The following is a 22,487-nucleotide window of genomic DNA, read 5'->3' on the forward strand; positions in this document are numbered from 1 at the left end:
GGTTCAGCACCCTGATGCAACAATTTTACACATGGCTTCAAAAGGAAAGAAGCACTCTCTCTCTCTGAGTCACTTCAAAATCATTTCTTCTCTCCAACTTTCAATTCCTGCAGGCTTCCGGCTCTGGATCCAGCACAGAAGAACAGAAAGGGAATGAAAAAAATAATGCAAAGGTATAAAATTTTTGGTAGAAAGGACATAACCGTGGGATGAAAGCGAGAAGGATGTTAGGTAACTAGAGGGTGGCTGGAAATACAAGATATAAAGCTGAATAAACTAAAATACAGTCAGGGAGAGATAGAGGGTGTGAAGGACACAGAGTGGAAAAACTGCCGAGAAAACTCTTCAAACGCTTCAGCAATGAGCCATCACAAAGAAATGCCTAAACTCTGACCTCCAGATAATTATTTAAGATGTGCAATTAAACTTTGGGAGTTCATTTAATGGCTGATTAAAATTAGAAAATTGAATGCAGTAGTGGACTGTTCAATGAGGCAGAAGTTTCCACAAGTCTATGAAGCAGAAATAAAAATCACTTAAAATTTGTGCCTCTTGGAGCTTTTGCTGGAAAAACGTTAGCACAACTATTTACTTTGATTCCTGTACACTAAAGAGACATTATTTACTGCACATTTGATACGTATCAACAGATGAACAATATCCATGGTTGTTAAGTCTAGTGCAATGAAAAGAGAGTGGCACAAGCTTCATGGGCAGCTCTTCACTGTGTTAAGGGCAAGCATAATGTTCTCTAGGAGCTGAGAACAGATATTTACACAACCTCCCCTTTTGAAACTTCTGAAATCAAAGATTTCACATTTTGAAGACAGGGACGATCATGCTGCCAGAGAGAGTAGTAACACAAGGTCATGCAGTAGTACCCTTACCTAGAATTTGTGCTATGCAGAGATCTGTTTTGTACAGAGCTAGAGTACCGCTAAATGGAACATGTTGAAGCACACAGTCGACATATGAACATGAACTCAGCCACCCCTTACACTCCTCGTTCTCACTGCTCACATGCAGTGTCAAATACAGATCCCTGGTCTGGAAACAGGCATGCCAAGGCAGGGGTTTTGTCCTGTCTGCGTCACTCAACAAAACACCTCGGTAACTGTCATGGGTGGGTGCTACACATATGGGATATGGGTGGAAAATATGCTGTACTGGATCTATTTTTGTGGCTATGTTGTGATGGGTGTATCTATGTATTTATGTGAGGCTATGTAAAAATTCCCTTGAAAGGACAATCAAGTATCTATCCTAAAAAGCAGCAAGAAAAAGTAGAAAAGGTACCATGGTCCGGCTTGTTTGTTTGATGGTGATCTGTATTCTGTTGTCTGAAGTGAAGAGCATCACTGAGTCATAATGTAGACCTCCTCAGGGATCTTGTTTTGCTTGGTTTATTCTGTTCTGTTTTCTGTATGTTTTTTTCTCTTCCAGTAAAAGTAAGTAAGTAAGAAATCATAGCATCCCTTCTGATGTTATGTGGCTATTCATAACTGGACTCGTGGGTTGAGAGGCTGACACCTGATTAAATTATTCTTAATATGATTACTGTTGCTGTTGTTGTGCTTTTCTTCTAAAGTTGGGTATTGTGCAATTAGTCGATAAAATGTTTCTACCCTCGCTAGTTATCACCAGAAATATTACTTAAACTAATTATTAATATTTTATTAATATTGTGTCTAAGATGTTATGCAACCACCCAACTGGCCGGGCTGCAGCCCTGGCAGTGGCAGTCTCTACACCCTGTGCTGATTTTACCAGATTTAGAGGTGGCCATCTGATATCACGCAACAATTCTGTTTGAGATGGCCCAGGGGAAAGAGGATGGTGGAATGGGAGCCATGAGAGTGATCTTTCTCTTTGTCTAATAACATGAACTTTCTTCATAATTATTTACGGTGACAGGAAGATATTGTTCATATATTTTCCATTTCAGTACTATACCAAAGGGTTTACTGACATTTAAATACTAATTATATAACAAACTGCCCTACATTGAATCTAATGCAGTAGTCTACATGTATGGCTCCGTTTAATCAAAGGCTAAATTATTAGTGGGTGTGAGGAGGACCTGTCTTTCGGTCAGAAGTATATGTGAATTAGTGCGGATGGTTTCTGTATGGTGTGTGTTAATGTCTTGTATTTTTTGTTGACCTACCTCACTAGCAGCTAAAGGAGATCCGAATAAACGACTCCACTCCAGCAGACAGAGAGACACACTTATAAATATTCCTACACAAAACACACACACACACACACAGCCACTCTTATGCATCCTGAGTAAATGTAATCTCCTCAGTCATAACATATGAGTCTACAGTGCTGAGCTGAAACCAGCAGTTCATCATCTCCCGCCTTGCACTCCTTACGATGTTAGCTTAGCGAGGTGTAATATCATTTAAGTCGATTTAAAAACCGAGAGCATCAACTTTCTGCAGCACTTTGGCTGGGTTACATCTCTCTGTAGTGTTTTCCACACTAATGCTTCAATCAATAACAAATTATTAGCTTGGTTGAGTTGCAAATCAACCATATTGCCCTCCAATCAATTATCCTTCTCACTACAGCTGGTAACTAATTAGGCAAATGCACAAAGTGCCCATGTTTGTCATTACAAACAGTGGAGTCAACAGACCCCCAGCTACTGCCAACAAACATACTGTTGATGAAACAGGTGGAAGTATTCAATGTACTCTGCATTACACTTGAGTCAGCCAGGCTAGATGTGTATCAGGTCAATGAGCTCAATGTTCGGCTGCATTCTGACTGAAAAGTGCCCTTTGGGTAAAAAATACAAAGATCCGCATTGGTGTGTTGCTATAGGTACAGCTGAGGTGAAGAAATACATTCCATAAAATCCAGTTTCAGTAATACACCCATCAGTTTCACCTCTCTGGCTTGTTTTATAGACTTCTTGTTGTGTCATGGTGTGCATTGTTAATCTATCTGGTCTTTCTGTGTCGAAAACGCTTCAACCATGTTAATTCTTTTTTTTTTTTTTTTACTATTTTTCCAGACTGAAAATGTCACAACAAGAAAAAAAACCTCACCAAATCTCCACTACAGGGTGCACACACACACTTGAACCAGCAGCTTTTATGCCACAGATGTCTGGTTTCAAAGAGTTCTTGTGTGCTTTACAGAGCAAGCATGAAAGATGTAGTGTGCCATCAGGTTGAGACTCTCCACAATGGATGTTGCTATTGATGTCTGTCTGTCCATCATGTATCTGACTCTGCCTTCAGATACATTCTTATGTGTGTCATGTCTATTGTCTAAACACAGGAGCTCTAAATCAGACCTCCAGCACAACATGTGTTTCCATCTTTTCCTGCCTTACCTTTATTTGATCAGCTAAATCAGCCAGGTTTTGATAGATGCATCTGAGGTCCCATTATTACACATTTTTCCTGTTTTTGTTGTATATCACCTGACCACCCAGCTACCAGCCTGCATAGCTGTTCACCATTTAGTTCTTAGCTTTGAAAAATATGGGAGGTCTCTGATTCTCCCCAGAGATTTGATATCTTTTTTTTTAATCAATCCCTTGCCTTTGCCTCAGAGTGGATGACTGATCTTGATTCCCGTTTGCAGACCATAATCCAGCCCAGAAACAAAGTAAACTGCCTTTTAGCCAACTGCCATTTGCTGCTTGTCTGCGTTTTGGGTTCTATTACATGTTATCAAATCCTGGGCAAGATCACACGACAACGGGATCTCTGAGATCACATGACACTTAGTCATGCTTGGTTTTCTCTGTCTGCACTACAAAGCAAGACTAGAGTTTTGTTCTTTCTGTTTGGAAGTTCAAAATGAAGAACTTAATGCTTTAATGCAGATGCCAGCATTCGACACAGTAGGACATAATAAGGACACTATGATGTCCTTGTTTAGATGTAGAGACATGTGGATGAGCTTGTCTCCTTGATTACATGTGACATCCCCCAAGGTTCAATCCTTGGACCATTTCAGTTTCCTTGTATTTAAGTACATAATCACATTATCAGAGACACAACAACATTAATTGATAAACCAATGACAGACATCTGTAACTTTGAGACTGTACTCCCACAGTATCACCAGTGTAACTGATCCGTCCATGTGAGGGCGAAGTACCATAGATCTTAACTCCATTCATTGTGTATGATGGCTCTGATCACTATGGATGTAATAGTTTTGGCCATAAGCTGGATTTTGGGATATAAGGGATAAATGTAAGGAGTCCCTTGTGGCCCATTGTGTTTAACTGATTAGCTGATGCAAAGGTCTGAGGATCTTTAAATTTCGTAGAAAATAAATTCTAATAAAGCTGAACATTTTGTCACAATTTGCACTGTGCATGTTTTTAAAAGTAGTTCATCTTCATTTAGGCTTTATCCCGTGCCAGAGGTTATATAATTTTTGTCTGTTCAAATAGCCCTGATACCTGCTTCAACCAAATCTAAGCAGAACAATGGCTGTTCTTCAGAATGTTTCATCGATGCTTTGAATTAAAATTAAAAAGTGAGACCATATGTTCCCAATTTTAGCATCTACTGATTGGTTGTCTGTTTGTTTCATAATTACGTTGGACACTTTACAGATTACTTTTGCAGATTTGCACAGACTGGTGCATGGTTATCTTTCTAAACTTTCAGTTTCCTCATTTGTCATATTATGTTTTCTGGCAAAATGAGTTTGTCGCAGAAAAATTAAGGCAAACTACCATATTGGTGCAAGTATAGTATTGGCATAAATCAGTGTAATACAACCAGAGATGTTTCAAAGACAGCTACCTCGGTATAAATAGTAAAGAAAAATATTCTTTCAACTGACTCTACATTAATCTTTCTGAAAATGTCACTTTTTTCAGATACCTGAGTAACTGAGTGACATGAAACATGGGGAGGGAGGCAGCACAGGATGACATACGATTAAGGTTCCTGAATTAAGTCAAACTGAAAACATTATCCTTAGAGGGTATGGGTTTTCCCCGCCATGACACCCCCATTTCTTTATTCCATCATCTATAGGAGTGGAGTTGGCAGGTGCTTAATTCACATTAAATCATGAGTCCTGAAAGTCAGTGGCTGACTCTACAAGTCCTCTCATTAGTCTAAAAGCTAGACTGAGAGCAGGCAGGGCAGGAGATCATGACAGATGACCAGGACTCAGCTGCAAGTTCAGACTTGGTGGATGAGTTATCTTGGCATGGACACACACAGAGGGAACCGTACTGTCAGCAGCAGGCTGAGTTTAGTGTGGGGATGTCAAAAATGTCTGTACAAAGTCATGTCACACGTTCAAGCTAACCCAGAACACACACACACACGCACACACACACACACACACACACAACCACATACACACACACACGCACACACACACACACACGGTGTCCACTTTGAAAACTGGGAAAATCCAGCCATGGACAGCTGGTCACAAACCATATTGGGTCACAGCAAGTGAGCAGAACTGACACATGCTGTGACCCAACATCCACTCTTGATTATATGTGTACTGTCTATGTGTGTGTGTGTGTGTTTAGAGCAAGCATAGCTCTTCAAGACCACTCCAAAGGGGCCTGAGAGAGTCCGTCCAATTTCCCTTCCTGCTGTGTTCTGGATTAACCACACTTTGTCAGCAAGGAACCAGGACAATCCATACCACTGAGTGAGCTGTCTGTATAAACACTAACAGACACACACACACACACACACTGTTTGCCTGTCAGTCGGTCATTCAGACATCCTGCCGGATACGGTGAGTCGATTAAAGGTGTACTATACGCCAGAGACAGGGGTACTTGTGTGGATTGAACTAATAGATGGCCAGGCACGTCTCATTGTCAATAACGGTGTGATCAAGTGAGGAGAGAGATTTACTGCCTTAAAGCTGGAAATGGTGTTTGCGGAGGAGGAAGATGTCTTTCAGTCCTTTTAAAAAGTACTGTAGGAAATTCTCCAAGTAAAGGTCTTGCAGCGAGTACCATTAGCTGTAAAATGTACTCAAGTATTGAAAGTATTCATTGTAAAAAAATTTCCAGGCTCTGCACTGTGGTTGGTTTGATGAGGGGGTGGGGGTGTTGTGAAACGATGTGTGTGTGTGTGTATGTGTTACAATCTGCTGCTGGAGCTCGTCACCATCAATTACAGAAAAAGAATTTATGTTTAATTTCAAGGTTTTTAGATTCTTCCTGAAATAAAAGACAGTGTCGTTTGAACTGCCTTAATCTGTCATGGTTTTAAGTTTGTAGTTTTGTGTTTCCTGTTTTATTTTGTAGGTCATCCTTCCGTGTCTTGTATTTCTACTTCCTGTTGATTGAACTTCACTTGGATTTACTTGGATTTTTTGTACTTTATTATTCCCTTGACTCACCAGCCGCTTCTGTTATGTTTAGTTTGCCAACCTGTTCTCCAGTCAGTTACTTTTGTTCCCATCAGTACTATTCAACATTCGAGTCCATACATAATACTGGGTTTCTGAGCCTTTTTTTCCCCCACTACTTAAGCTGCTTTCTTTGTTTGCTACAGCATATATATTAGCGCTGTAAATCACATGTCCTGTGTTTTCCTTCCTTCCATTTGCATTAATCTGTCAGAACACCATTAGTTCCCTGCGTAGATGGAAAACTTGTTCCCATATAGCCACTCAAATGTTTCATTCTAATCCACATTAGCATACATCTTAAGCTGCAGTACATTAAACAGAATGCAAACGTACGTACATCTTTAGCCCCCATGAGAGGCTGCTATGCTCATTACCCTTCAATACCACCGCTAAAAGCACAGCTACAGAGCAAGTTTGTTTACTCTGCTGTCAATCACAATTTAGTGACAAAAAGTTGTGGCGTAAAAGTCTGGAGATAAAGTCAAAATGTTAGTACTAAATGTCATGAAATACCACTACTTCAAAACTTTATTGAAGTCCAATATTTGAGTAAGTGAACTCTCTCACCTCTGGCTGTGTGCAATATACAACAGACACACAATTTGACCTAAATGTTTAAAAGCTGGAGGCAGTGTATTTCCTGTTAAGGTGTACTGCATTAATATCTCACCAGGATGCTTCAGCATGGTGCAGCTCGTTGTAAACAACCCAAAGCAGTTCAACATCTCAGGGTTTTTTTTCTCCCGGTGGCATATAATAAAAAAAAAAGACAAAAAAGAACTGCTAAGATCATTTTGGAAGGCTCAACCTAGATAAACAATAGGCTCTCCTTTATATATATAAATAAAAAATAATTTCCACTCTTTATCCAGATTGCAGCCAGTACATCTCAACCTTTTCCTGAGCACAGGCACTCATAAGTCCCTGCCAATGCCAACGAGTATCTATGGCAACAGAGCGGCAAGTTGGTAGTCAAGCAGCGGGAACCGGGTTGAGTGTATTTCGGCACAGACCTCAGGTCTCCCGGGGAGAGCTGGATGGCGAACTGCCCACTGATGCAACACAGTGCGAGGAAGTGAAGTGTTTAGGACAATGAACACTCGGAGTAAGCAAATGTGAACAATATGTGTTAAAATGAGGCGATGCTAGTATATGTATATACTGTATATGACATATGGTATATAGGTGGTGACAGTGAGTCAACCCACTCTGTCAACCTGCCATTTTTTCGCTGGCAGAGGAAACTGTTCCTTTCCAAAAAAAGGAGTCATGAATGGATAGTAGCGAGTAAGACGCTCTGGGCTGATGAAAAAAACAAGTCTATGGGTTTAAGAATGCCCCCCCCCACCATCTTTTCTCCCACTCCCTCCTTCATTTAGCTGAAAATGTGGTGACAGAAGATGGTTCAGCCTGACAGCCTCGGCTCCAAGTTTTACTGTTCGCCTTCAGCTAAAGAAAAGAGTCAGGGAAAAGAGGCTGGCAGGCGGGCCATAACTACTGGCTGAACTAAATGCGTCCCCGCGAGTTGTCAGAGCACATCGCATTCCTCCGGGCAGCGGGGCCTCTCAGGCAGGTGTGTCGATCCACCTCGTACCAGTCGTAAAAAGACTCTCCGCTATCTCATTTTGAACCCCCCTCCTCCTCTTCTTATCGCTCTTTATTTGCTTTGCACTCTGCTCCCTCATTTCTTTTTTTCCATCACTAAGTTATGGACCAAAACTTTCCAGGATCCCCTGGACCTGTGCTGGCCATTTGCTTCTTACATTTTTAACTTCACCTGCGAGGGGAGCACCTCTAATTACAACTCCCTGTGCCCAATGTCCTCAGAATTTGTTAAGACACTGATTAAATTGCTTCTGGCACAACACTGCCTATGTTGTGCCATTTCGGGGCGGAACTAGGAAGGAAGTCTGTGTGACCAAAGGGTGAGAATTACAACAAAAAAAAAGAAAATCAATGTTTGTTGCTTTAAAAAAAGGCTGTCATCTGGGATAACAGATAAGAAATGTAATTGGTAATTTCTGCAGCAAAGCTCCCGCAGGAGGAATCTTTTCCCTTTTTCTTTGATTCGTTAAAAGTGATTAGACATCATTGTTAAGCGTCTTTTAGCAGGATTTCAAGTTAAGCCCCTCCAGAGCTTTAAGTGCATGAAAAATGTTCCTACAGAGCCTGCTGCAATCCTCCCACCACTCACTATTAGCATGTATAGCACAGGAATATCAATGCCTCCTCATCCAAGAGCTTGCAGGAATTTCTCTCACATGCCCAAAAAATGAATTACAACAGAAAGAAATAGCACCTGCTTCCTCAAGGAACTCAACACGAGATCGATGGCTCCGATTCTGACTGTAAATCAAACATCTCACTAATCACACAAATCTCACTGCTCAGTTCAGGAGGTTCATGAACAGTGCATTATGTGTGTTTACATCTGTCTCCTCTTAATCAAACTAACAAATCAAAGCAGCCTTACAACATCGTGATGAACTCCGACAACCGCTCCGAGGATGCATATTGCCACCATATTCCCATCCTATTCAACCTGTCCCACTCTTGCCCTCGGGGGGTTTGGTCCAGCCAAGGCTACATTGACCATGTCTAATTCAACTGAATAGCTCAACCCCACCAATCTCTTTTAATGCTTGGACTGTGATGGGGAGGGGTGAGTGAGGGCAACTGGGGGTGCCTCATGAGAGTCTCAAGGGAACAGGAGAGTTGAGGGGTGAACATATAGGCAACACACTTGGGGGAAGGACGGTGGAATGTGCGATGAAGATGGTTACAGGGTGAGAAGAGAAAGAAGAACGAAAGACCCTTTCTTCTTTCTCTTCTTGGAAAGAGAAGGTGACAGAGGGGTCACGGCAAGCATCTCTTGTTATTGAGTCCCTTCACTCATGCTTGAGAAGGCAGGCACAACCAGAGAAAAGATCTTCTATAGGAATGAGGGAGGGTTGACCCTGGACTGGAGAAAATAGTGTGTGTGTGTGTGTGTGTGTGTGTGTGTGTGTGTGTGTGTGTGTGTGTGTGTGTGTGTGTGTGTGTGTGTGTGTGTGTGTGTGTTTAGGGACAACATTGAGTGACAGGGCTGATGAGGTGGTGAGGTTGGCAGGCGCTGTCTGGATTATGCCCGATATCAAATCAGAGGCTGTGCTGGAATCAAGGCATTATGGTGCCTGAGGGAAGGTGCCATCTGATATACTCATATAGCTGTGGGACTGTCATCAGAGCGGTGATGTGAGAGGAGACAGCAAAGCGCTGGATGTGTGTGTATGCACACATTCTGTTCATTTTGCTCCCCCGACCATGTGTGTATCTGTGTGCAATCTGTGGGATTGTAGGAGGGAAAAACAGGCTCTGTATAATACCTAATACGCCCCAAATCTGGTAGGAACTGGTAGGACATTTCACCAACGGGGAACAACAGACGAGAAAAGTTTGGATTACCCTGAGCGTACGGGTGGCAGAGCCAGGCGTCGTTCATTGGAGAAGTGCAACTTCTATAAGGGAGATTCAAGTAGGCTTATAGTGCATAACATCTACACTCAGATTTCAGTTACTAGATATACAGCATTTTAAGTAAATAAGCCATGTTTGGACAGGACAACCAGGAAAAAGGAGTTTGACAGTGCAAGAGTAAGAAGATCTTAAGTTGAGATTGTTTTGTCTCTACAAGCCAGGCAGGGATCAGAGATAGCACTTTAGCACACAAATGAGTCATTTGTATCATCAAATTAATGATCTCTACATACTAATTAGCAATTTGTTCCATCAATTTAATAACTAGTGCCCTTGACTTGTGAAATCATGTTGTCAGATTACATAATTAATGCTTTTATATTAGTCTAATGGCATTAAGTTACTCTAGCAGTGAAGAGAGTGAGCAGCAGGGAGGTGTCCTCGAACTACTGAAATGATTCCCTCAAATGTCACAAATCAAATCAATGAAATGTTTCCTCTAGAGATCAGCTTGATTTTGCTGGTAGGTGCAACAACTTGACAAACCTCAACAGACTGCTTTAAAAACATTGGTCCTCTCAAATCACAGTGTCAAGTCCAGCTCCTGATTGCAGCTGTTTCATTTTTCAGATTTAAATGGCTGCTTTTTTTTTGTGTCTTCAGCTGAACAGACAACCAAACAAATATTGGCCTCTGGTAAAAGTGGATTCCAATTACATGCCACTCATAGTGATGGTAGCAATCAGAGAGTGAGTATAATTTGATCAGGAGTGATTGGGGAAGAGTCTGATTGAAGGATAATGGGCTTATAGGCCAAAGAGATGGCTATTAATGGTCAGTAAATGTCAAATCAGACTGCAGTGTTATTATGTGATATGACTGACAGACTGCTGGGAGGGAGGGGATGATTCAGTTCACACACACACCCACACACACACACACACACACACATGCGTCTATACTGTGTACATTTATTGTACGTGTGATCCATAAGATATACTGGGAAATCCTAAGCCATACACACACACACACACACACACACACAGATTCAAGGTCCATAGCTTCCACTTCAAACACACACCTGTAACAGTCAGCCATTTTATACCTTTCCACGTCCCCAGTCTGTAATAACACACTCTGTCTGGCCCTCAGAAACTCTATTATGATTTCACTTGGCACTGTCAACCACAGTCTCACACCTTCATTCACACACACTGAAACCATAATGTGATATTATCGACTGCATTTCTCTCTGTGTCTACTTGATACTGTTTCATTGTGTGAACTTGGAGCCCTCGGGCCGGTATTGATTTGAACTCACCCAACTAGTTCGGAGAGTAAGAGACTGTTCAATTTTGGCCACCAGTATCACGGTAGAGAGTTACACTCCACGCACTGAGGGCAGGTGTATTATAGAGGACGTGTTGTGGCGGGTCTCACAGGCAACTAATCAAAAACACCATGTAAATGCCAACCGTTGTACACTGTTGTACAACAGGGAATCTGGGAAAACTGTTTGCTGCTTTAAAGGTGAAAATATTAATCAATCAACAGCCTGTACCTTTTAATATCTGATACCTTACTTTCCTATATAACAATAACTCCTGTCATGTCATTTCACATCCTGCCACTCCCTTCCCATTCATCCTCCGCCGGATCATCGTATGTTCTTTCAAATTAGCGCATTCAGCCATCATCTCTGCCTCAATGAAACCCCACCTGCTCCTTCTGCCCCGCTGCCTGATCTCTAGCGGGATACGTTTTCCTACTTTCTTTGCCTGCCTGGTATTGTGTTACTGACTTTTGCCTCTTTCTGACCAAGGCAGAACCCTTATCCTTACCTTACCTGGTGTTTGAGTGGAGCTTTTGGGTCCAAACCTGCTAATACTAAACTGTTACAATTTCTCAATATAAATCTAGATGTGATATCCAGCTTCTTTTAAAACATAAAGAGTAGAACAGACTTTGCTTCCTTTTTAAGTCTAAAATCCAAAAATATTCTGTTTACAGTGAAAACAGAGATAAGCACCGTATCCTCACACTTGAGAAGCTGAAACCAGGAAGCGTTTGGCATTATTGTCTTATTAATGACAAACAATCAACTATCAATACTAATTTTCTTCCAGCACGCACGACCATTTGCAGCTGAGTGTGAAGCGGCCGGGATGATAGTCAGTACCTCCAAGTCTGAGGCCTTGATTCTCTGAAAATGGTGGAATGATACCACTGGATTGGGAATGAGTTGCTGGCCCAAGCGAAGGAGTTCAGTTATCCCAGGATCTTGTTTATGAGTGATGGGAAAATGGAAAATGGTGCATGAGATGGACCGGAGGGTTGGTGCAGCCGTACCGGACCATTGTGGGGTAAAGGGAGTTGAACTAGACAAAGCTCTCGATTTTCCAGTCCATCTATGTTCCAACCCTCACCTATATGGTCATGAGCTTTGAGTAGTGACCAAAGAAATGAGATCACGGATATAATGCTCAGCCTTTAGAGACAGGGTAAGGAGCTCAGACACCCGGAGGGAGCCCAAAGGAGAGCTGCTGCTCCTTTGCATTGAAAGGAGCCAGCTGAGGTGGTTTGCACATCTAATCAGGATGCTTCCTGGTTACCTTCCTTTGAAAGTGACCCAGAATCTGCTGGAGGGACTATATAGCCCATCTAGCCTAGGAACACCTTGGGATCCCGCAGGAGAAGCTGAAGGATGTCTAGAACGCCCTGCTAAACCTGCTGCCACCACTACCCGACCCTGGATAAGTGGAAGAAAATAGATGGATGGACAAATTTTCTTTTCCATTTCCAAGGTCAAAAGGTTGGGTATCACTGGTATAATTGGTTAATTGACAAAAAATCTATCAAACCAAAATTTTTTCAGTTAAATTCAATAAAACCTATGAATACATTCAGTGCATTTAGTATTCCGAATATGCTGAATTTCTTTATACATTTCCAGTCTTCAGACTTGTGGCCTTTTCCCCATCGTTTAGCAGACCATGTGTCAGAGGCGCAAGGTCAGAGGGACGGTGCCCAGATGATGGGCTATTAGGGAACAAAAAGTCAGAGACATGAGTAACCACTCAAACAAAAGGTCTGTCCAACACATTTCTGCCTTGACACAGCCACAAAAGAGAGGGTCCGATTCTCTGAGTGGAGGTTGTTAATTGGAGAGCCGAAGGTCACAAAGAAACGGCAAGCTTGAGGGGGAGTGGAGAGGGGTCGGGGAAAGCAGTGTGAGCTTTTATCCGTGCGTCTGTGCTTGTGTTCTGTGCTGAAAAATAAGAACTGATTAGATGTGACCTGTGCAGACTGAAAAGGTGACGAAAACTTTAGTCCTCAAGCAAAGAATAAAAATGAAAAGAGTTCAGACTTTTCAGATTTAGTAAGTTTTGCAGACAGAATCTAAACTTTTCAACAAAGCACAAAGAGATCCACATCCACACCACTAGTGGTGAATCAATTAGCTGATGAATCGATTGAGCTTGCAGCGGTCACACATTTCAGAATCATGCTACTGCCACAAGGAATTGTGGGGCGGCATTATCTCCTTTCCTTTGGTAAAGGATGGTCCACTGTATCCTATGTTAAAGGAGATCAGTAAGGAAGCAGTAAAGCTCCTTTCTTTTAACATTCAGGGAATTCAAACAGCTCTTATCATGGCTGTCATGTAAATACTTTGGTCATTTTACTCAGTTAAGAACCTTGTAGTTGTAGTAATTGAGTGCTTGTCCAGGATTTGAACCAAAGTCCTCTTGCTCCAGTGATTTCACTGTGATCTCAGAGGGGGACAGTACACTTCACCAGACTTCTAACAGGCTTTTTAGAATGTGAGAGCATACACATGACAAAACACCTGTGTTTACCATACAATTCATCCAACGGTGATTAGGCCATTTCAATAGCGTTCAATAATGTAATTACTGAATATAAATAGTTATTCTGTAACCGACACTGCAAATGTAAACATGTCACTGGCAGATAGAGGAGAAATTAATTGCATTGCTGCCTGTCTACATTTCAAAGAAGTAAATAATAAAACAGTGTCAGTCAATATAACGTCTCTTGTCTTAACTAATGCTGATTTTCGAAAAATGTATTCACCGGAGGAAAATAAACAAGTCAATCTGAAATGTTTGCCTTTGTTTATTAAGTGTCATTATATTTATTAACCACAACAAACAGACAGTTATCTGTTATTGTTATAGGCCAATGTGAGTGCATCTCCAGCAGTACACTAAAGCTCATATTTCCTGAGACATCCTCTCTGGGCCGTCCTCCAGGATCTACCATACTTTCAGATCTTTTGGTGCGTGGCGTCTGTGCAGCTAAATGTTTTAAACACGTCTCTGTGATGAGTTGCAGACACGTCAGGGCAATGGCGGCGGAGCCGATAACAGCTGATAACAATAAGATAGTGCCGTAAGACTATCTCTACACTTCAAACATGAAGGAGTTGGAATGTTCTGAACTATCTGAGGAATCCTAAACCAGCTCACACATCAACACAGTATAGTGTGTTAATGTGAGGTCCCTGCAGGGCCTCTGAGCGAGGCTGCCCTCTGCACCTACACACTGCCCGTACATTATTTGAAACACACCTTTCCATTCTGCGTGCTGTTTCCTCTCTGAGAGCAAAGCAGGCGTTGCAGGGATTCAGACAGCTCACACTTATTAGCTGCTATCTCAAGGATGACACAGCGCATTCTGTTGTAATTAACTGGAGCGGACACCAGACAAAACAGGCACAGAAGGCCCAGCCAGTCAGTGTAATTGATGAGCAAATTTATTACATCCGACTTCAAAGAGAGCCCGGATCAAAACATATCACTGGATATGATGAGCAAAGAGTGTGTGTGTGGCTGCATTGTGTACAGTGTGCAACACAAACACAGATACAGAATCACACAAATCTGATCTGCAGCTAATTATCAAGGCACAGCTTCTGATGTGATCCGTATTAATACTGTTTGCATGCATGTAATAGGAATTATCACAGGCTTATCTTGATATGTGATATGTACATAAGAGTTATTCGTGTTCATCAGAGTGAAAGAAAATGTTTATTGAGTGGTTAAATAAGTTATTGTATCATGTTGAAGTGAAGCAAAATCATTCAGGAGCTAATGCTGTAATAAGTTTCATTCAGATACAACTTGTTAATCATTTATCGTTTATTTAGACATGTGATCATGTAGATAAACATCACATTAAAGCTGCTGACTGACACACAGACCTGACATACTGCCATATGGCTATGAGCAAATAATCAACTAGCAGACACAGAGCAGCATTATCAGTGATTTGGAGTTGTTTCTGCACTCATGTTGAATGTTATTCGCTGCTGATCTCCATAAAGTCGAAGCTCTAACTGAGCTGGTGCACTTCTCTGTCCTGTGAAATGACGTCAATGAGAACGCAGAGGGCTAAATGTGCTGTAAAACCAGAACTTTGAGCTGAAAGAGGCTAAAAAAGCTCCATAAAGCTGCAGAGTTGGTGAAGATTCTTTGAAGATTTTCTGACCTCTTTCAGATTATTATCTAAGAATTTATTTCATCATTTGAGCTTTAAATCATCATCCAGTTTTATAATGTGTGCAGTACAAGTACATTCCTGCAAATAGCTTGTTTGTGCAGGTCTATGGGGAACTTAGAGTCCAAAATCACCCACATATATCTCCAGGTTTAGTCCATCTGGGGACCTCCTGGTCTTTCTACTTCCACTCGAACATCAGGTATGGCTGCAACTGATGATTATTTTCCAGTTTCAGTTCATTTATTGTTTGATTGTTTTGTTTGTCAGATTTAAAAAAAAAACAAAGCAGCAAAGCAGAATGTCAACTAATCATTTCAGCACTACAACAAAATAAAATCTTTAAAAAGAAAGAAATATGCTCCCGCCACATTGGTATTCCCCTGTGCTGACATGGCAATTAAGTACTGTTTGTGAGTTGCCCCATAGCCCATGCCAATTAGAGAGAGGAGGGCTGTGGAGTGTTATTAGCAGTAGTGTTCCACAGCCCTGATCCCATCAGCGGGGATAGACAGGGGGTCAATGAAAAGAGCCCTCAGCCTGCTGCAGAGCCTGGTGATCAGGCAGACCTGGCTGGATTCAATCCCAGAGACTGCCCTGATCACTCACCCTGGACGCTGAGCATGAGTGCAGTAAGGGACACCCGTATCACAAACACACTATAACACGCACCTACAGTCCTGACAAGGAGACACACACACACACACACACACACACACACACACACACACAGACCCCGAGGCTATAATCACTCATTCTACCAGTTCACTTAAAGAAACCACAACAACATTGTGTTGACAGTTTCCTACTGTCACAAACACCTAATCTTTTATTTATCAGGTTTCTTGTCACATATATAATTATCTGCTTATATAGACTGATATCTATCTGTAATATATGTATATGTATCTGTGTGTGTGTATTTATATATATATATATATAAACAAAACCCACACAATATAATATATTATCTATATATATATTATATATTATATATATATATATATATATATTATTATATATATATATATATATATATATATATATATATATATGTAAGAATACCTCTCTCCACGTCTGAAACAACTGATATCGACCTTATCTCTGAAAAGCACATTTCAGTCCTGAGATATAGTATAGAGATATAGTATAGTGTTGCCCTAAAAGCAACTCAACTGTGTAAACCATCACATAATCAAACAAATGCATTCAAGCCATAGCTCTTCAAGTCCAGGTGAATGTGACTAAAGAAAAGGAGTGTGAAAACTGCAATAGACAGTATTTACTGGGCACAAAATCAGTTGCTTCTCTAATAAAACTACAGGTATTTCTTAAAGTCAACATTGTGCACACAGTAACTCAAACCAAGGTGACACCACACTGGGCACAACTTTGAAGTTTCAGATTGCAAGACCTATTTTGTTCCCCTGATGGAGGCTAATCTGGGATCCAAAGTGAAATGAACCAACAATTTTGCACAGCAGTTTGTGACACACTTCAACGGGATCTAAAATTTATTTTGGATTGACTGAGTTTGACATTTTTACTGGAGGTATTTCTCTGTGTTAAAGTACTGTGACGGGAAGTTTTTCCACTCTATTTTCTGCTGATGGTCTCTTGAGTTTATGTGATGCTCTTTTTTTTATTTTATCCATGGGCATGGCGACAGTTGCTGTTTATGACAATAGCCCAGTTTCTCCATTTACTCTGATGAGTTGTTGCTACTTTTGGAAATATAAACACATCATTCAATAAACTCCTACCTCTTTGTAAAAGAAAATATTTTTTAGTCTTCATTTATTTAATAAAAATCTTTTATACTCATGGTTTTATTTGTGCATCTCCTCTCAGAGTACAGATCTCTCCTCCTCGGCAGCATCGCTCATCTTCTCTGTTCTATTTCTGTGGCAGCGAGCAGAAAGAGGAGCACTAATAAACCCTTCTGCTCCCCGTCAGCTCCCTTCCTCTCTCCAGTGATAGATCTGAATTGTAACTGTACAACACTATACTTCCCCTTTCCTTACCGAAACACACACACACACAGGCAACTTTAATCAGCAGGATGCCAGGTAGGATTGGACCTCATTGGAATTTAATGCACCATGAAGTCTTCTGAAGTCTCGTGGTCAGGCTCGAGGTTTCATCCGGTTGTGTCTAATGTTTTATTTCTGAGAGCGAGAGAGCTCGGTAAAAATTCACTTCGAATGAGATGGTGGTGATAACCGAGCCCTTTTCGCAAGTGTGTCTCATTATTAATTCTATTATGGATAGTCTCCTTGCATGGAGCCCCATTAGATGGAGTCAGCCCGCTAGAGCACAGCAGACCTCAGGTTTAATTGACACCATGGTACACACGGGAACGTGGAAGGAAGGCATGATCTGAGTGCATGACTGATCAACGCAAATGCCAGCCTTCTCTCACAGGAGACAGAATTTCAAGCAAGAATGAAGCAAATGTTTGAATTAGTATTCCAGCAGGAAGAATATAAAATTAAAGGCAGAAAAGCAGCAAACCTTTTTTGCATTAAACACCACAGCCCCAACCACAATGATACAAACTCTGTGTCCTTTTTTCATTTTCCAGCTTCAGCTGATCTACAGTAGTCAACAGTAATATTTTATTATGTGTGACAGCTCGTCTAAAAGAGCCACATTTTCAAGGCCTTGCACAATAATGACACACTACTGAACTGTGTCAGAGTGATCAATCACAGGCAGCCTGATGACAAGCCGGTGGCTGGCGTTTAAAGAGCTCTTTGTGTCTGCGCTGTGTCTATGTTATGAGTGACACGGCTGGGACGGCGGCGCTGAGCTCAGGCCTGCGGTCATCCAGACACAACACAGACCACTTGTCTAGCTCTTTACATGCTGTTTGTGCTGCCCTGTCTTCCTGTCAGAGACTATTGTGATAAAGAGAATGAAAAATCATTGACAAATGGATCACAGTCACAGCTTGAAATAACTTTTTAAAAAAACAATATATGTGGACATTGTGGAGCTAGACGGGACATTGTGACTGAGCTTATCTCTGGAAGCTCTACTTGATGAAAATAATAGCTAAACAACAATCAGACAGAACAGCAGGCACGAGAATAATCAAAGGCAGCAATCATTCAAAATACAGGATTATAATACCATTAGATTTGAGTCTATGAGGTGCTTGTCTGTTATCTTTTTTAAATGAACATTGTGCAGGAATTTGTAGTGCAATACCACTGCCATAAGTATAGCTAGTTGTACACTTCTGATTAAAAACTAGCATGTCCACAACTTGGCAGTCAAACATCAAGCAAGTGCAAGAACACAAGAAAGCAGCAGCTAATGTTACTGACTAGTCCAACAGCAGTCAGCCCAGCTCTGTGTCTGTCTTTCAGCTTTTTATTTCACCAAGCCCTCACTAACGACAAAAAGTTAGTTTACTCCTGTCTGGCTGCTGAGTCTGTTTACATTGCCTGCTCACCCAGCTCCGGTTCTGGCACGACACCACTCCATTCCCCCAGACCCCAGACATGACTAATTAGCTGACAGCACCTTTAGTTCACAGAAGTTTACTTTACTGTCCAACAGGAAATTCTGTAAATCACACAGAGTTGAGGCAAAGCAGCTGGAGGACATCAGAGGGAAACATGTTCTCCACAAAATATGATCCAGTTTCACCCAAATCAGTCAAATAGTTGTTGGTTTGTGGTGTGAGCATAGAGGGTGCTCACTGTGAGCAGCAGAATAAAAATGGCAACAACAAAAAAAATAGACATGGCATCATAAAATTACAATATGAATACTAGTATTTGGGGTTGGGACCTCCGATGGTGATCATATGGATTATTCAACATTTTAGAAGTGGCAGAAAATCTCACATTACTTGTGGAAAGAGGAACATCTGGTACAGAAAATGCTATGACAACCTTCAAGCCCCATACCTGATATCTCTGTAGAATGCTAATGGGCAGCGAAGCAACTCAGGATGTCTCCAAGCAACCAGGAAGCATAAAGCCACAAGAGGAATCTGGAAAAATCTTAAACACCTGCTTCCTAATTTCATCTCATTCCTCACATACTGTAGGATCTCTGAAATGTCACCTTTTTATGGCTAGGGCTGAGTACTGTTCTTTGACTAAAGCCACGGCACTATCAATGTTGCTGGAGCAGCTTTTTTTATTTGACAGAGGTCAAACACACAGTACAGTAGTCTAAAATGAACACTGCATGAACAAGATTACAAATCTGACCAGATGACACAGAAAAGTGTTGAAGGTGTTGAAGCAGTTGCCTCTCAGGTCGATATACACATTCTATAGGTTGTTTATGTGTATCAACAAACAGGCAATGCTGTTGAGTTGTCAAATCGAGTAAAAAGGTGCAGTAACTGTGTGTGCAGTACCAGTTAAAAGAAGTTTTATTGGGTATCAGTGACATTACTTTCAAATTTTATGTTGTATGTTGGTTTAGGTTGTGCCTGAAAGACAGGTTTTTCTGTATTGGACTTGCTGACGCCAGGTCATTTACAGTACAATCTACAGTTGTTCACTGTGGGGTGCCCCAGGGCTTAATACTAGGTCCAGTCTTATTTTCCATTTACATGCTCCCACTAGGTCATATTATTCATAAACATAATATCAATTTCCATTAGTGTGGATGTCACAAGATGTTCTACAGTTTAATGCTGATAAGACTGAGATTTGATTATTTTTGAAGTCCTGACCTATCAATAACCAATAACTTACAAATAACAGTCTTGGCTCTCTGTCCTATTCCATAACTCAGCATCACAGAAACCTACGACAAACATGCTAATTTAATGTTTCTGAAAATGTCATACATACATTCATAACCAGTCAGATTATTAACTGATGACTCCTGTAAAAAATCCTCTCGTCTCCAGCTCATCCAAAACTTATGTCAGAATCTTTTTTGGTGTGAAGATACATCTTTACCTGATGCGGCTGAGATACATCATGTCCAGAAAGAAAACAAAAATCTGTATCACATCCTTTGTCACCTACAGCATCCACCTAATTAACAAACTTGACTTGGCACTAGAACATACTTTATGTGACGGCATGAAGATGTGGTTTACCTACTGCTGATGACGTTTTTATATGCATGTTGGAAAAGCAAAATTCAACAAAGGGAAGATTCCATGTATTTATTTATGCTTTCATAATTCTTCCAGTTAAACTTTAAACACAATAAAGGACGTGTTTAAATGTACAGTAAGTCAGTGCAGTTCACCCTCACTGCCCGGCAGCAACACTGGAATCCAATACAAATCTTGTGTGAGTGTAATTAAGTGCAGGCTTATTGCATTCACGCTGCTGTTTCTCAAAGCTTTCAAAGCGATCCGTACAGCAGGCCGCAATCTTTCAGCGCTGCACCGTCAGGCACAATGGAGACAACAGAAGACAGTTGATGTGTTCGCCGCCGTTGATCACCGACCGCTTTGGTGAATCCACTTCAGACTCTGTAAGATGGGCAGCGCAGGTAGGAGGCATTCCATTAAAGGCCAGCAATGCGCCTCCCCTGTTGATTACAGTGCATTGATCTGGCACAGACAAATGACTGATTTGGAACCCTGCTGGTGGATGAGAGACTGGCCGTGTGTGAAAGAGTGAGGCAGAGGGAGCGTGAGACAGAAAGAGAGAGAGAGGAAGAGAAATGGTGAGTGAGCGAGTGAGTGAGCGGGAGCTGCTGTTCCCACCAAATCCATCTTATTGAATTTTAGCTGTGGGCAATCATCACTCTCTAGCATTGTGCTACTTGGGGATCGGCTACAAAACTTTAATAAAAGCTCACCTGCCAAGGACACATGAAAACACAGCCTGTCAACAGCACCTTTGTGATTCCAAAATGAGGAATTTTAGTCGAAGCATTCATTTTGTTGTTGACTGTTATAAAACAATTGTTTTCAAAAGCCTCCAATTACACACACACACACACTGCTCACAAGAAGACAAAAATAAAGACGTCATGTGACACAGAAAGCAGCCGAGTTGGTGGCTGTCTGTGAGGTACAGTATGTGTGTCCGGGTCCCTGCGCTGTCCAGACAAAAATCAATCTGCGATGATGCAGCAGCCTGAGCGAGGAAGCTCTTTGTTTCTTAACAAGTCTCCTCAGACTCTCGACGGTCTCTGCTCAGCCAACACAACAGACACAATAGGTCAGCGGCGCCTGCAGCAATACCATGGGAAAACCTGAATACGGCCACCTTCGCATTAATTGGTCTGATCCGAGCTATCACAGACATCTCGTCCTATTTTCAGCTTCATTCACCCAGAGAGCACAGCTGATTGTTATCAGTCAGACTGAAAAAATATCAATTCAGCATGCAGGTGAGACAGATTCTAAAAATACTGCATTCAGAAAAAGCACAATGAAGTTTACTCATTTTGTTTTAACTTTCTTCGGGGTCTAGTGCAGCAACTCATTTGCATTTTCCCTCCATGTTTCTCTTTACTTCTTATTAGCAGAAGCCTTTTCTAAGCTGTGCCTGTCACAAGTGGAGCTCATATACTGTAAACTGCAGGGAACAATGTCTTCTCAGTAGAACATATCCAACTACTGAATGCATGAAGGCATAGACTGATCTACTTTTAAGAAATACTGCTGTTTTTCAGGAAAAATTGATGAAGACAGATACAAAGAGCTTCAAATGCAAACTCAGCAGACTGTTGCTGCAAATAAAAATCATTGCTACTTATATTTTTCAGTCATATTAATTTGTTCTTTTCACGTCCAGTGGTGCCAGTAGCTAACTTGTGCATCTTTGGCTTTATCCACTCTAATTCAACCTATTATTATACTATTTCTCGAGTTCTAGATTTGTAAAAGTCAAATGAAAATAGTCACAGAGTTTAAATCGTCTTTTAAAATGTTTCAGTTTATGAGCTGTCACCCGGGCACGTGAGAACCAATCACAGAAGAAAAATATATTTATAACATAGCTTTGGATCTCATGTGGCTGTCAGTTTGCCACTTTGCACTGGATTTGACAAGGTCTGTGACACAAACACACATCTTGTTCCCGTGGCTTGAGAATTCATCTCATGTGATCTAATGACAACTAACAAGACAGCTAAAAATACAACTGTGAGCACAGTCGACACACACTGAGAATCTAATCAGCCAA

The 22,487-nt window shown here is 41.3% G+C and overlaps 1 protein-coding gene across 4 annotated transcripts in view; it reads right to left on the minus strand.

The window, feature by feature from the left end:
* Positions 1-22,487, minus strand: part of sema5ba (sema domain, seven thrombospondin repeats (type 1 and type 1-like), transmembrane domain (TM) and short cytoplasmic domain, (semaphorin) 5Ba) — a 176,088-nt gene that overhangs the window by 110,027 nt on the left and 43,574 nt on the right. The window lies entirely within an intron of this gene.

The sequence above is a fragment of the Larimichthys crocea genome, unplaced genomic scaffold, assembly GCF_000972845.2.
Source record: "Larimichthys crocea isolate SSNF unplaced genomic scaffold, L_crocea_2.0 scaffold319, whole genome shotgun sequence".
NCBI classification, from domain to species: Eukaryota; Metazoa; Chordata; class Actinopteri; family Sciaenidae; genus Larimichthys; species Larimichthys crocea.